The following is a 13,334-nucleotide window of genomic DNA, read 5'->3' on the forward strand; positions in this document are numbered from 1 at the left end:
GTCAGGGCTGTTTCCCTCCTTTAGTGCGTGTTTTTGGGGTGAATGAAAAGCGGGGAGGGGGTCTGGGTGGTGATGACGTCATTTGGAGCACCCGAATGTCACCGAGGCGGGGCAAGGACGCAGCGGAGCGGCAGGTAAGTGGGGCACGGGGGGGTCCCCCGAGGAAGGGGGTGTCGGAGCGTAAAACCGCGCGACAATCCTCGGTGGGAGAGGCGAGGCGGTGGCGCCCCCGCGCGTCGGGAGGGCGGCAGTGCAGCTCGGGGGCCGCGCATGCGCAGCGGAGGGGCGCCCCGGCCGCGCTGGGTGCAGCAGCGGTCGCTTTTGACGTTTTTTTTCTCGATCTCCCTTTTAGTTCTCGGGAGCTATTTTTTTAATTTTCTCCTTTTCTTAATCACGGTCGCTTTTAAAAAAGTGTCTCCGAGGCTGTGTTTTAGTTGGCCGCCGCTGCTTTTGCCGAGGGAGCGGTGCTCAAACGGGGCGCGGGCGGGACGCGGTCGGTGTCCCCCGGGCAACCGCGCATGCGCAGTGGCCGGCCGTTTGCCGCCCTGGGTGCCGGGAGTGGGCGTGGCCGTGCCCCTGCGGGGGCGGAGCAGAGGCGTGGTCTCCCGCGGAACCCCGCCCCGAGGGGCGGGGATGGGCGTGGTCTGCGAAACCCCGCCCCGAGGGGGCGGGACGGGGGAGGCGTGGCCTCCAGCGGAGCCCCGCCCTGGGGCGTGGTTTCCTGCGCGACTCCGCCCCGAGGGGCAGGACATGGGCGGGGTCCCCTGGGGAGCCGCGCATGCGCGGTGGAGGGGCGCTCTGGCGGCGCCTTCTACTGCCGCCCTGTGGTCAAATTTCGGTATTGCAGCCGCCGCTTTTTTACCTTTTTTCTTTTTTTTTTTTTTTTAACTTCTTCTTTCCTCGCCCTTCTCCGTTTCACTTTCCCGGGGCTTTATTTTAAACTTTCTCCTTCTTTTCTTAATCACGGTCGCTTTTAAATGTTTCTGTCTATTTTATCCCGTTCGCTGCCTTTATTTCGCCGTCTTTTGTGTTACTAATTGGTCTTTCCTCGGCGGCGTCGCTTTTTAAATGTTCTTTCCGTGCCCGCTTCTTTTCCCGCTCCCTGTCCTTATTTTTCTTTTAACCGCGTCTTGCCTCTCCTCGGTGCCGTTGCTTTTGAAACAATGTCTCTCGGCGGCTGCGTTTTAGTTCGCCGCCGTTTTTTTTTTTTTGACGAGGGAGCGGCGCTTAAACGGGGCGCGGGCGGGAGCAGGGTCCGCGGGGAAACTGCGCATGCGCAGGGGCCGGCTCGGTCAGTGCCGGGAGTGGGCGTGGCCTCGTCCCTGTGGGGGCGTGTCAGAGGCGTGGTTTCCCGCGGAGCCGCGCCCCGAGGGCCGGGACGGGGGCGTGGTCTGGTGCGGAACCCCGCCCCGGGGGCGGGGTATGGCGGGGTCCCCTGGGCGGCCGCGCATGCGCAGTACGGGAAGGCGCTGGCGGCGCCAGGTGCTGCCGCCCTGTGGTCAAATTTCGGTACTGCGGCTGCCGCTCCCTGTCCTTATTTGGTTGCTAGGGTGCCATCCTGGTTGCTAGGCGGCCATTTTGGTTGCTAGGACGCCATTTTGGTTGCTAGGCGGCCATTTTGGTTGCTAGGCGGCCATTTTGGTTGCTAGGACGCCGTCTTGGTTGCTAGGGCGCCATTTTGGTTGCTAGGCGGCCATCTTGGTTGCTAGGACGCCATCCTGCTTGCTAGGCGGCCATCTTGGTTGCTAGGCGGCCATTTTGGTTGCTAGGACGCCGTCTTGGTTGCTAGGACGCCATTTTGGTTGCTAGGACGCCATTTTGGTTGCTAGGCGGCCATTTTGGTTGCTAGGCGGCCATTTTGGTTGCTAGGACGCCGTCTTGGTTGCTAGGGCGCCATTTTGGTTGCTAGGCGGCCATCTTGGTTGCTAGGACGCCATCCTGCTTGCTAGGCGGCCATCTTGGTTGCTAGGCGGCCATTTTGGTTGCTAGGACGCCGTCTTGGTTGCTAGGACGCCATTTTGGTTGCTAGGACGCCATTTTGGTTGCTTGGACGCCATCTTGGTTGCTAGGCGGCCATCTTGGATACTAGGCGGCCATCTTGGTTGCTAGGACGCCGTCTTGGTTGCTAGGCGGCCATCTTGGTTGCTTGGACGCCATTTTGGTTGCTAGGCGGCCATTTTGGTTGCTCGGGCGCCATTTTGGTTGCTAGGACGCCGTCTTGGTTGCTAGGCGGCCATCTTGGTTGCTAGGCGGCCATCTTGGTTGCTAGGCGGCCGTCTTGGTTGCTAGGCGGCCATCTTGGTTGCTAGGCGGCCATCTTGGTTGCTAGGACGCCGTCTTGGTTGCTAGGCGGCCATCTTGGTTGCTTGGACGCCATCTTGGTTGCTAGGCGGCCATTTTGGTTGCTGGGCGGCCATTTTGGTTGCTAGGACGCCATTTTGGTTGCTAGGCGGCCATCCTGGTTGCTAGGCGGCCATTTTGGTTGCTAGGCGGCCATTTTGGTTGCTAGGACGCCGTCTTGGTTGCTAGGCGGGCATTTTGGTTGCTAGGACGCCATTTTGGTTGCTAGGCGGCCATTTTGGTTGCTAGGACGCTATCTTGGTTGCTATGCGGCCATCTTGGTTGCTAGGACGCCGTCTTGGTTTCTAGGACGCCATCCTGGTTGCTAGGCGGCCATTTTGGTTGCTAGGCGGCCATTTTGGGTGCTAGGACGCCGTCTTGGTTGCTAGGGCGCCATTTTGGTTGCTAGGCGGCCATCTTGGTTGCTAGGACGCCGTCTTGGTTGCTATGGCGCCATTTTGGTTGCTAGGACGCCATCTTGGTTGCTAGGCGGCCATTTTGGTTGCTTGGACGCCGTTTTGGTTGCTAGGCGGCCATTTTGGTTGCTAGGACGCCATCTTGGTTGCTATGCGGCCATCTTGGTTGCTAGGACGCCGTCTTGGTTGCTAGGCGGCCATCTTGGTTGCTTGGACGCCATCTTGGTTGCTAGACGGCCATTTTGGTTGCTAGGCGGCCATTTTGGTTGCTAGGCGGCCATCTTGGTTGCTAGGCGGCCATTTTGGTTGCTAGGCGGCCATTTTGGTTGCTAGGACGCCGTCTTGGTTGCTAGGCGGCCATCTTGGTTGCCAGGGCGCCATTTTGGTTGCTAGGCGGCCATTTTGGTTGCTAGGCGGCCATTTTGGTTGCTAGGACGCCATTTTGGTTGCTAGGACGCCGTCTTGGTTGCTAGGACGCCATCTTGGTTGCCAGGGCGCCATCTTGGTTGCTAGGACGCCATTTTGGTTGCTAGGCGGGCATTTTGGTTGCTAGGACGCCATTTTGGTTGCTCGGGCGCCATCTTGGTTGCTAGGACGCCATCCTGGTTGCTAGGCAGCCATTTTGGTTGCTAGGACGCCATCTTGGTTTCTAGGACGCCATCCTGGTTGCTAGGCGGCCATTTTGGTTGCTAGGGCGTCATCTTTTTCCCCTTTTTTTGGGGAGGGGGCGTGTAGACACGTAAATGGCCTTGCTAAAGTAAGGAGGTGGGGGTCAGGGCTGTTTCCCTCATTTAGTGCCCTTTTTTGGGGGTGAACAAAAAGCGGGGAGACGGCTGGGTGGCGCTGACGTCATTCGGGGCACCTGAATGTCACCCATGCGGGGGCAAGGATGCAGTGGAGGAGCAGGTACGTGGGGAGGGCGGCATGTGTGTCTTCCCCCAAAGCAGAGGGCGTCACGGTGTAAAAATAGCGACAATTGGTGGGAAAAGCGAGGGAATGGCGCGCCCTGGGGTCCGGGGCGGGGTACTGCGGGTGGGGGGCTCTGGCCGCGCTCGGTGCCGCAGCCGTCGCTTTTTACATTTGTCCATCCCCGTTTTAGTTTTCGGGGCCTACTTTTTAATTTTCTCCTCTTCTTAATCGCGGTTGTTTTTAAGAATGTCTCTCGGCGGCTGCGTTTTAGTTCGCCGCCGCTGGTTTCGCCGAGGGAGCGGTGCTTAAACGGGGCGCGGGCGGGACAGGAGCGCAGGGGGGGTCTCCTGGACAGCCGCGCATGCGCAGTGGGCGGCTACGGCCGCTCAGTCAGTGCTGGGAATGGGCGGGGCCGTGTCCCTGTGGGGGCGTGTCTGGGGCGGGGTGTGCTGCGGAGCCCCGCCCCGAGGGGCTGGACAGGGGCGTGGTCTCATGCGAAACCCCGCCCCGATGGGGCGGGAGAGGGGAGGCGTGGCCTCCAGCGGAGGCCCGCCCTGGGGGGCGGGACAGGGCGTGGTTTCCTGCGCGACCCCGCCCTGAGGGGCACAACATGGGCGGGGGCTCCTGGGGAGCCGCGCATGCGCACTGAAGGGGCGCTCTAGCGGCGCCTTCTGCTGCCGCCCTGTGGTCAAATTTCGGTACTGCAGCCGCCGCTGTTTTACCTTTTTTTTTTTTTTTTTTTTCCCCTCCGTTTTTTTTTTTTTTTTTCTCCGCAGGTCCCGGCGGGGCGGGGACGGGGCGGTTCCCGGCGGGGCGGCGGCTACCGGAGCGGACGCTCCCGGGCGGCGCGGCGCCGCTGCCGGCGGCAGGTCCCGGCGCGGCGCCGGTCCTGGCGGTAGGTCGCGGCGTGGCGCGGCTGCGGCTGCCGGGGCGGCGCGGCGCCGGTGCAGCTTCCCGGAGCGGCGGGGGCGGCTCCCGGGGCGGCGCGATGCCGGTCCCGGCGGCAGGTCCCGGCTCGGCGCGGCAGCGGTTCCCGCGCGGCTCCCGGCGGGGGGGGGGCCCGCGGCGGGGGCGGGTCGCGGCGCCGCGCGGGGCGGGGCGGGGGGGCGCGTCCTGGCGCGGCTTCCAGCAAAGCGGCGGCTTCCGGCGCGGCTTCTGATGCGGCTTCCGGCGCGGTTTCTGGCGCGGCTCGCGGCGCGGCGCCGGTCCCGGTCCCGGCGGCAGGTCCTGGTGCGGCGCAGGTCCTGGCGCAGCGACGGTCCCGGCGGTAGGTCCCAGCGTGGCGTGGCGCGGCTCGGCTCGGCTCGGCTCCGGCTGCCGGGGCGGCGCGGCGCCGGTCCCGGCGCAACTTCCCGGAGCGGCGGGGGCGGCTCCCGGGGCGGCGCGGTGCCGGTCCCGGCGGCAGGTCTCGGATCGGCGGCGGTTCCCGCGCGGCTCCCGGCGGGGTGGGGGGGGGCGGGTCGCGGCGCCGGGCGGTTCCTGGTGCCCGCACGGGGTGGTGGGGGGGAAAGGGCCCCGGCTGCTGCCGCCGGGGGGGTCCGTGGGGCGGGCGGGTCTGCGCTCCCGGGGCGGCTGGGCCCGGCTCCCCGCGGGGGATTTTTGGGCCTCGGGGGGGTTCGGGGGGCGGGCGCGGCAGTGCAGGAGATGGCGGAGAAGTAAAGCCTGCGAGAGCGCTAATAAAGCGCCGGCCGGGCTGCGGTGGTGCCACCCCGCAGGGGCACGGGGCCGGGCCCTGCGCGGTTCCCGAGCGCTCCCCAAAACTGCCCGTGGGTCCCTGGGGGCGCAGGGCTGCGGGGTGGCTGCAGCCCCCCCCAGCCCTCGGCGTCGCACGTGGGGGCTGCAGGGGGGGTCAGAAAGCAGGCGGGGTGAGCTGCTTTGGGGCCCCAGTAACGGAGGCCAGGTGTTGTGTTCCTGGGCCTCGAGAACAGGCTCCCGCGGCCGCTTCGGGGGGCTCAGAAGCGGATGTGAGCGGTGCGTTTTTTGGGAGCTGAGAGAGGGGACTCGCTGGTGTGGTTTTGGGGTCGGCAGCAGAGGCCGAGCGCTGCGTTTTTGGGACTTGAGAGCAGGCTCGGCAGCTGTGTTTTTGGGCCCCGCAGCGGGCGCTCTGTGAGCTGGTTCGGGGGCCAAAAGCAGAAGGCAGATGGGCCGTTTGTGCGGGGGAGCTTCTGTTAAAATTCCGCTAACTATTTCAGTTGCTCTTTCATCTCTCTGTGTTGGCCCAAAAGGGAGCCCCAGTCAGGAAATCTCTATTTGAGATCTCTAGACTCTTCAGGGGGCCTCAGGTATTGAGCAAAGAAGAAATTAAAAGGCAGTAGTAGGGCATCTGGCTGCTGAGAATTAGCAAGGCAGAGGTATATGTGCACAAATGTGTGATATCTCAAAGTGACAGCTACCTTGATACAGCATTTAAAACAGGACTTGATATTTAGAGCCTGCCTCGAGAGTAACAGCACAGAAAAAGCTTTAGTGTTAAAGAAAATTGGCAGAGTCTGGGTCTCTAGGTTTGCTGGTTTTATTAACAACTCAGAGTTGGACCACCACCGCAGTGAATGGTACCTGACTCAAATTCACTATCGGTTTATATAGAAACTAATAATCAATTACATCATAAGTATTTCATAAGCTTCTGTTAATAATCCACTAACTATTTCAATTCCTCTTTCTTCCTTCATCAAGAGTCCACAAAAGTCCATTCTTTTCCATTGTTCAGCTGATCTTTATGGTTCCGCTCCGACTCAGGTCGACACCCCGTCCTCGATGTTCTTGCTGTGATCGGCGTCCTTAATGTTCTTGCCGTGATCAGCGTCCCATCCTGATCCAGGTTGATGAGAGTCCAGTTCCCACCGCCAGTGTCTCCTAAACATTCAACCTTAAAAACAACTGAAGTTATGTTTAAAACCTTATCTATACTAATTTTTATTTCTAAGTGTCCTATATTTCTTTTAAGGTAAAGAAAAGGTTAACCATACATCCCCTTTACTAAAATCATCAGAAGGTAATACTTCTAGGCCTACTCCTGCTTAGCTACTCATTAAGCTTTGATTGATGATTTCTTCAGTCCTAGGTCAGGATTACACAAGGAGCTTTGAGAACAATATTCATGCATTGTGAAAGCCCACCTGTGTTTATTCAGATAGACTTATATTAATTATTCTATTCACTATTCTATTTCACCCCTATTGATTCTTGTCTCTCTAACTCATAAGAACTTTTACATTAATTATGTGAAAATTTCTATAACATTTAGAAAGCGTTATCTTCTATCAGATCACTTTGTTCTGATAAAGGAAAAAAGAACATAAAGCGGTCATAAAGACCAGGCTTAAGTATGTTTTTAGTAAGGTGCTGTGTGGATCTGCAGATTGGATGTGATCTTTCACACGGGGGGGGGGCGGAAGGAAAATTTGCACTCCTTCGTAAAAAGCGTGGCAAACGCTCGCTGCAGGTTTTTGCTAATTTTTTTTTTTATTATTATTATCTGATGCGCTTTCTTGCAACTGTTCAGTTTTGTAGAATAGTTTTACTGGAATCCGTGCATATGCTCATAGCTCTAAAAACTGTCTTGTTTCGTTGAAGTTCACTTCCTCCAGAGTGCACAGAAGTCCGTTCTTCGCCGCCGGTCAGCTGATGTTTATCTTCTGGTTCCGCCTGGGCTCCGCTCAACACCCCGTCCTCGATGTTCTCGCCGTGACCAGCGTCCCGTCTTGACCAGAGTCTGCTTTGCACTGCCGGCGTCTCCTAAGTATTAACCTAAAATACCTGAACTCTGTTTAGAACCTTATTTCTACTGCTTCTTATTTGTAAGTATTTGGGGCGAGCGGAAAAGAAGGCAGGGGCTCTGCGAGGGAGGAGGCGAGGGCTGAAAGCCAAAGGCCTCAGGCTCCTTTATTGCTGTTCTACTGCCCTAGTGAAATGCAGGAGCCGGACTGGGCGGTTCGAGACACCGTCAACGTTCACAGGCTGAGCGCTCATCACCCCTTCTGGGAAGAGCCACGGTGTTGTGGGCTCAGAACATCAACAGCCGTTCCTTGTTTTCAGTTCTGTCTTCAGAACTGCCCTTCAACACACACGTTTACTTCTTTCACGCCTCAGAGGGCCCCGTGAACTGCTCAGGGCTCCTTTATCTTAAAAGGGAGCGAGACCTATTCTCAGTGCAGCCTTCCCCAGGGAATCCCCTGCTCTGCAAGTAAAGCACAGCTGTTTGCGGGCTGATGGTCTTCCACAAGTATTCTGTATTCTTTTAAGGTAAAAAAGGTTAAGCGTACATCCTTTTTACTGGAATCGTCAGAAATTAATACTTGTAGGCCTAGTCCTGCGTAGCTGCTCATTAAGCTTTGACTGACGATCGGTTTAGTCACGGGTCAGGATTGTTGTAGAAGTTTTCACATAAATTGTTACAGAAGTTCTCATGAATTAAGAATAGAATAAAAAATACAAGTCAATCTGATAAACACGGGTGGGCTTTCACAATCCATGAATGTTGTTCTCAGAGCTCCTTGTGTAATCCTGACCGTAGAGAGGATGTCCCGTAGAGACCAACCTGTAACAACGGTGGAAGAGACGGAGCAGAGAGACCGGAGCGTCCGCGTTCTCGCTGTGAAGTTTATGCATCGAGACTCTGGGATTAAGGTAAAGAATGAGGGATTTATCACAGCTAAGGTAAGTGGCGTTGCTATTAAGTTCTTAACAGATACCGGTGCAACTTTATCATTGTTACATTTTCATGTGTCACAGCTATCTGAGGAGTTTGTAAAGGTTACTGGGGTTTTGGGTGAAGATAAGTTACCACCTTCCCTTCCTCTTCCTGTTGTTTTTGATGATCATTTGATACGGGGTCGATTTGTTATTTCGCCAGCTTCTCCTGTTTCACTGTTTGGGAGAGATTTATTGCAAGAATTGGGAACGTGCCGAGCTTTAACTCCCAAAGGAATTCGATTAATCGTAACGGGAATACAAACTGTAGGAATTGGAGAAGGCGAGCTTAAAATCCCGAAAGAATTGAACGATGTAACTAAAAAATTAGGGAGTCTCTCCGGGGATGATATTGGACTGTTAACATCTGCAGAACCAGTAGCGATTAAAACAAAAGGAGGGACTCCTCCTTCTCTTAGGCAATACCCAGTTGTGGCAGAAGCCATCCCAAGTATTGGAAAACAAATAAAATCGTTCTTGGAAAAAGGGATTTTAAAAAAAAAAAGTCAAAGTTCTTTTAATACACCTACGCTCCCGGTTAGTAAACACCGATTTGATAAAAAGGTGGGGATCCAGAATATAGATTTCTACAAGACGTAAGAGCAGTAAATGGATTTGTAATCGTTGCCCATCCAGTTGTACCTGATCCAAATTTGATTATGACTCAAATACCTATTTGGGGAAAATTTTACACTGTATTGGATTTGACGGGAGCTTTCTTTAGCATAGCTGTGGCTGAGAAAAGCCAGCACAGATTTGCCTTCACTTGGCAAGGGAAGCAATTAAGCTGGACTCGGTTACCCCAGGGATTTACAAGCTCGCCAACAATATCCTCCCAAATTTTGAAAGGAGATTTGGCTGATTTGTTTTTTCCACGCAAGTCTGAATTAATACAATATGCAGATGATTTCTTGTTAGTATGTCCTTCAAGGGAGGATTGTATTACAGACACTCGATATCTGTGTAATAGGTTGGTTGCAAAAGGTCACCGAGCATCTCCATCAAAATGGCAGTTCTACCAACAAAAAGTGAAGTAGCTTGGATTTATATTAAGTCCAGGTATGAGAGAGAAAGATCTGAGCGAATTAAGATAATGCAAGAATCACCTAGGCCTGTACCAAAGAAACAAATTTGGGGGTTCGTAGGACAAGTAGGATTTTGTCGCCCTTGGATACCCAATTTCAGTGAATTGGCAAAACCCTTGCATGCTGCCACACGAAATGAGAGGAAATCGAACCCATCAGCTGAGGTCCGGAGAGAGAAAAAGCTTTTACAAGTCTGAAAAGTGCCTTAACGCAAGCACCGGCTTTAGGTTTACCAGATTATAGTAGAAAAGAACATAAAGTGGTCATAAAGACCAGGCTTAAGTATGTTTTTAGTAAGGTGCTGTGTGGATCTGTAGATTGGATGTGATCTTTCACACGGGGGGGGCGGAAGGAAAATTTGCACTCCTTCGTAAAAACCGTGGCAAACGCTCGCTGCGGGTTTTTGCTATTTTTTTTTATTATTATTATTATTATCTGATGCGCTTTCCTGCAACTGTTCAGGTTTGTAGAATAGTTTTACTGGAATCCGTGCATATGCTTATAGCTCTAAAAACTGTCTTGTTTCGTTGAAGTTCACTTCCTCCAGAGTCCACAGAAGTCCGTTCTTCGCCGCCGGTCAGCTGATGTTTATCTTCTGGTTCCGCCTGGGCTCCGCTCAACACCCCGTCCTCGATGTTCTCGCCGTGACCAGCGTCCCGTCTTGACCAGAGTCTGCTTTGCACTGCCGGCGTCTCCTAAGTATTAACCTAAAATACCTGAAGTGTGTTTAGAACCTTATTTCTACTGCTTCTTACTTGTAAGTATTTGGGGCGAGCGGAAAAGAAGGCAGGGGCTCTGCGAGGGAGGAGGCGAGGGCTGAAAGCCAAAGGCCTCGGGCTCCTTTATTGCTGTTCTACTGCCCTATTGAAACGCAGGAGCCGGACTGGGCGGTTCGAGACGCCGTCAACGTTCACAGGCTGAGCGCTCATCACCCCTTCTGGGAAGAGCCACGGTGCTGTGGGCTCAGAACATCAACAGCCGTTCCTTGTTTTCAGTTCTGTCTTCAGAACTGCCCTTCAACACACACGTTTACTTCTTTCACGCCTCAGAGGGCCCCGTGAACTGCTCAGGGCTCCTTTATCTTAAAAGGGAGCGAGACCTATTCTCAGTGCAGCCTTCCCCAGGGAATCCCCTGCTCTGCAAGTAAAGCACAGCTGTTTGCGGGCTGATGGTCTTCCACAAGTATTCTGTATTCTTTTAAGGTAAAAAAGGTTAAGCGTACATCCTTTTTACTGGAATCGTCAGAAATTAATACTTGTAGGCCTAGTCCTGCGTAGCTGCTCATTAAGCTTTGACTGACGATCGGTGTAGTCACGGGTCAGGATTGTTGTAGAAGTTTTCACATAAATTGTTACAGAAGTTCTCATGAATTAAGAATAGAATAAAAAATACAAGTCAATCTGATAAACACGGGTGGGCTTTCACAATCCATGAATGTTGTTCTCAGAGCTCCTTGTGTAATCCTGACCGTAGAGAGGATGTCCCGTAGAGACCAACCTGTAACAACGGTGGAAGAGACGGAGCAGAGAGACCGGAGCGTCCGCGTTCTCGCTGTGAAGTTTATGGATCGAGACTCTGGGATTAAGGTAAAGAATGAGGGATTTATCACAGCTAAGGTAAGTGGCGTTGCTATTAAGTTCTTAACAGATACCGGTGCAACTTTATCATTGTTACATTTTCATGTGTCACAGCTATCTGAGGAATTTGTAAAGGTTACTGGGGTTTTGGGTGAAGATAAGTTACCACCTTCCCTTCCTCTTCCTGTTGTTTTTGATGATCATTTGATACGGGGTCGATTTGTTATTTCGCCAGCTTCTCCTGTTTCACTGTTTGGGAGAGATTTATTGCAAGAATTGGGAACGTGCCGAGCTTTAACTCCCAAAGGAATTCGATTAATCGTAACGGGAATACAAACTGTAGGAATTGGAGAAGGCGAGCTTAAAATCCCGAAAGAATTGAACGATGTAGCTAAAAAATTAGGGAGTCTCTCCGGGGATGATATTAGACTGTTAACATCTGCAGAACCAGTAGCGATTAAAACAAAAGGAGGGACTCCTCCTTCTCTTAGGCAATACCCAGTTGTGGCAGAAGCCATCCCAAGTATTGGAAAACAAATAAAATCGTTCTTGGAAAAAGGGATTTTAAAAAAAAAAAGTCAAAGTTCTTTTAATACACCTACGCTCCCGGTTAGTAAACACCGATTTGATAAAAAGGTGGGGATCCAGAATATAGATTTCTACAAGACGTAAGAGCAGTAAATGGATTTGTAATCGTTGCCCATCCAGTTGTACCTGATCCAAATTTGATTATGACTCAAATACCTATTTGGGGAAAATTTTACACTGTATTGGATTTGACGGGAGCTTTCTTTAGCATAGCTGTGGCTGAGAAAAGCCAGCACAGATTTGCCTTCACTTGGCAAGGGAAGCAATTAAGCTGGACTCGGTTACCCCAGGGATTTACAAGCTCGCCAACAATATCCTCCCAAATTTTGAAAGGAGATTTGGCTGATTTGTTTTTTCCACGCAAGTCTGAATTAATACAATATGCAGATGATTTCTTGTTAGTATGTCCTTCAAGGGAGGATTGTATTACAGGCACTCGATATCTGTGTAATAAGTTGGTTGCAAAAGGTCACCGAGCATCTCCATCAAAATGGCAGTTCTACCAACAAAAAGTGAAGTAGCTTGGATTTTATATTAACTCCAGGTACGAGGGAGAAAGATCCTGAGCGAATTAAGATAATGCAAGAATTACCTAGGCCTGTACCAAAGAAACAAATTTGGGGGTTTGTAGGACAAGTAGGATTTTGTCGCCCTTGGATACCCAATTTCAGTGAATTGGCAAAACCCTTGCATGCTGCCACACGAAATGAGAGGAAATCGAACCCATCAGCTGAGGTCCGGAGAGAGAAAAAGCTTTTACAAGTCTGAAAAGTGCCTTAACGCAAGCACCGGCTTTAGGTTTACCAGATTATAGTAGAAAAGAACATAAAGTGGTCATAAAGACCAGGCTTAAGTATGTTTTTAGTAAGGTGCTGTGTGGATCTGTAGATTGGATGTGATCTTTCACACGGGGGGGGCGGAAGGAAAATTTGCACTCCTTCGTAAAAACCGTGGCAAACGCTCGCTGCGGGTTTTTGCTATTTTTTTTTATTATTATTATTATTATCTGATGCGCTTTCCTGCAACTGTTCAGGTTTGTAGAATAGTTTTACTGGAATCCGTGCATATGCTTATAGCTCTAAAAACTGTCTTGTTTCGTTGAAGTTCACTTCCTCCAGAGTCCACAGAAGTCCGTTCTTCGCCGCCGGTCAGCTGATGTTTATCTTCTGGTTCCGCCTGGGCTCCGCTCAACACCCCGTCCTCGATGTTCTCGCCGTGACCAGCGTCCCGTCTTGACCAGAGTCTGCTTTGCACTGCTGGCGTCTCCTAAGTATTAGCCTAAAATACCTGAAGTCAATCTGATAAACACAGGTGGGCTTTCACAATCCGTCAATATTATTCTCAGAGCTCCTTGTGTAATCCTGACCTATGACGGAACAAATCATCAATCGAAGCTTAATGAGTAGCTAAGCAGGAGCAGGCCTAGAAGTATTACCTTCTGATGATTTTAGTAAAAGGGATGTATGGTTAACCTTTTCTTTACTTTAACAGAAATATGGGATACTTAGAAAGAAGCATTAATAGAAATAAAGCTCTAAGTAGACTCTAGCTATTTTAGGTTAATACTTAGGAGACGCTGGCAGTGGAAACGAGACCGGTCAACCCGGATCGAGGCGGGACGCCGATTACAGGAAGAACATTAAGGATGGGGGGCGTGTCGACCGGAGCCGGAGCGGTACCAGAGCATAAAGATCAGCTCAGCAACGGAATAGAAGGGTCTTTCGCGG

At 52.6% G+C, this 13,334-nt stretch overlaps 1 long non-coding RNA gene across 4 annotated transcripts; it reads left to right on the forward strand.

The window, feature by feature from the left end:
- The first annotated feature begins 7,246 nt into the window (after positions 1–7,246).
- Positions 7,247–12,568, forward strand: LOC137667438 (uncharacterized). Of its 4 annotated transcripts, XR_011048789.1 has the most exons (4): positions 7,247–7,407; positions 8,156–9,416; positions 9,976–10,199; positions 10,890–12,568. It is a non-coding gene; the product is annotated as an uncharacterized lncRNA (long non-coding RNA). The 4 variants fall into 4 exon arrangements; XR_011048788.1 differs by lacking the exon at positions 7,247–7,407 and having other exon boundaries at positions 7,790–9,416; XR_011048790.1 differs by lacking the exon at positions 7,247–7,407 and having other exon boundaries at positions 7,790–9,416; positions 10,916–12,568.
- The last annotated feature ends 766 nt before the right edge of the window (positions 12,569–13,334 follow it).

This window comes from Nyctibius grandis, chromosome 9, assembly GCF_013368605.1.
Source record: "Nyctibius grandis isolate bNycGra1 chromosome 9, bNycGra1.pri, whole genome shotgun sequence".
NCBI classification, from domain to species: domain Eukaryota; kingdom Metazoa; phylum Chordata; class Aves; order Nyctibiiformes; family Nyctibiidae; genus Nyctibius; species Nyctibius grandis.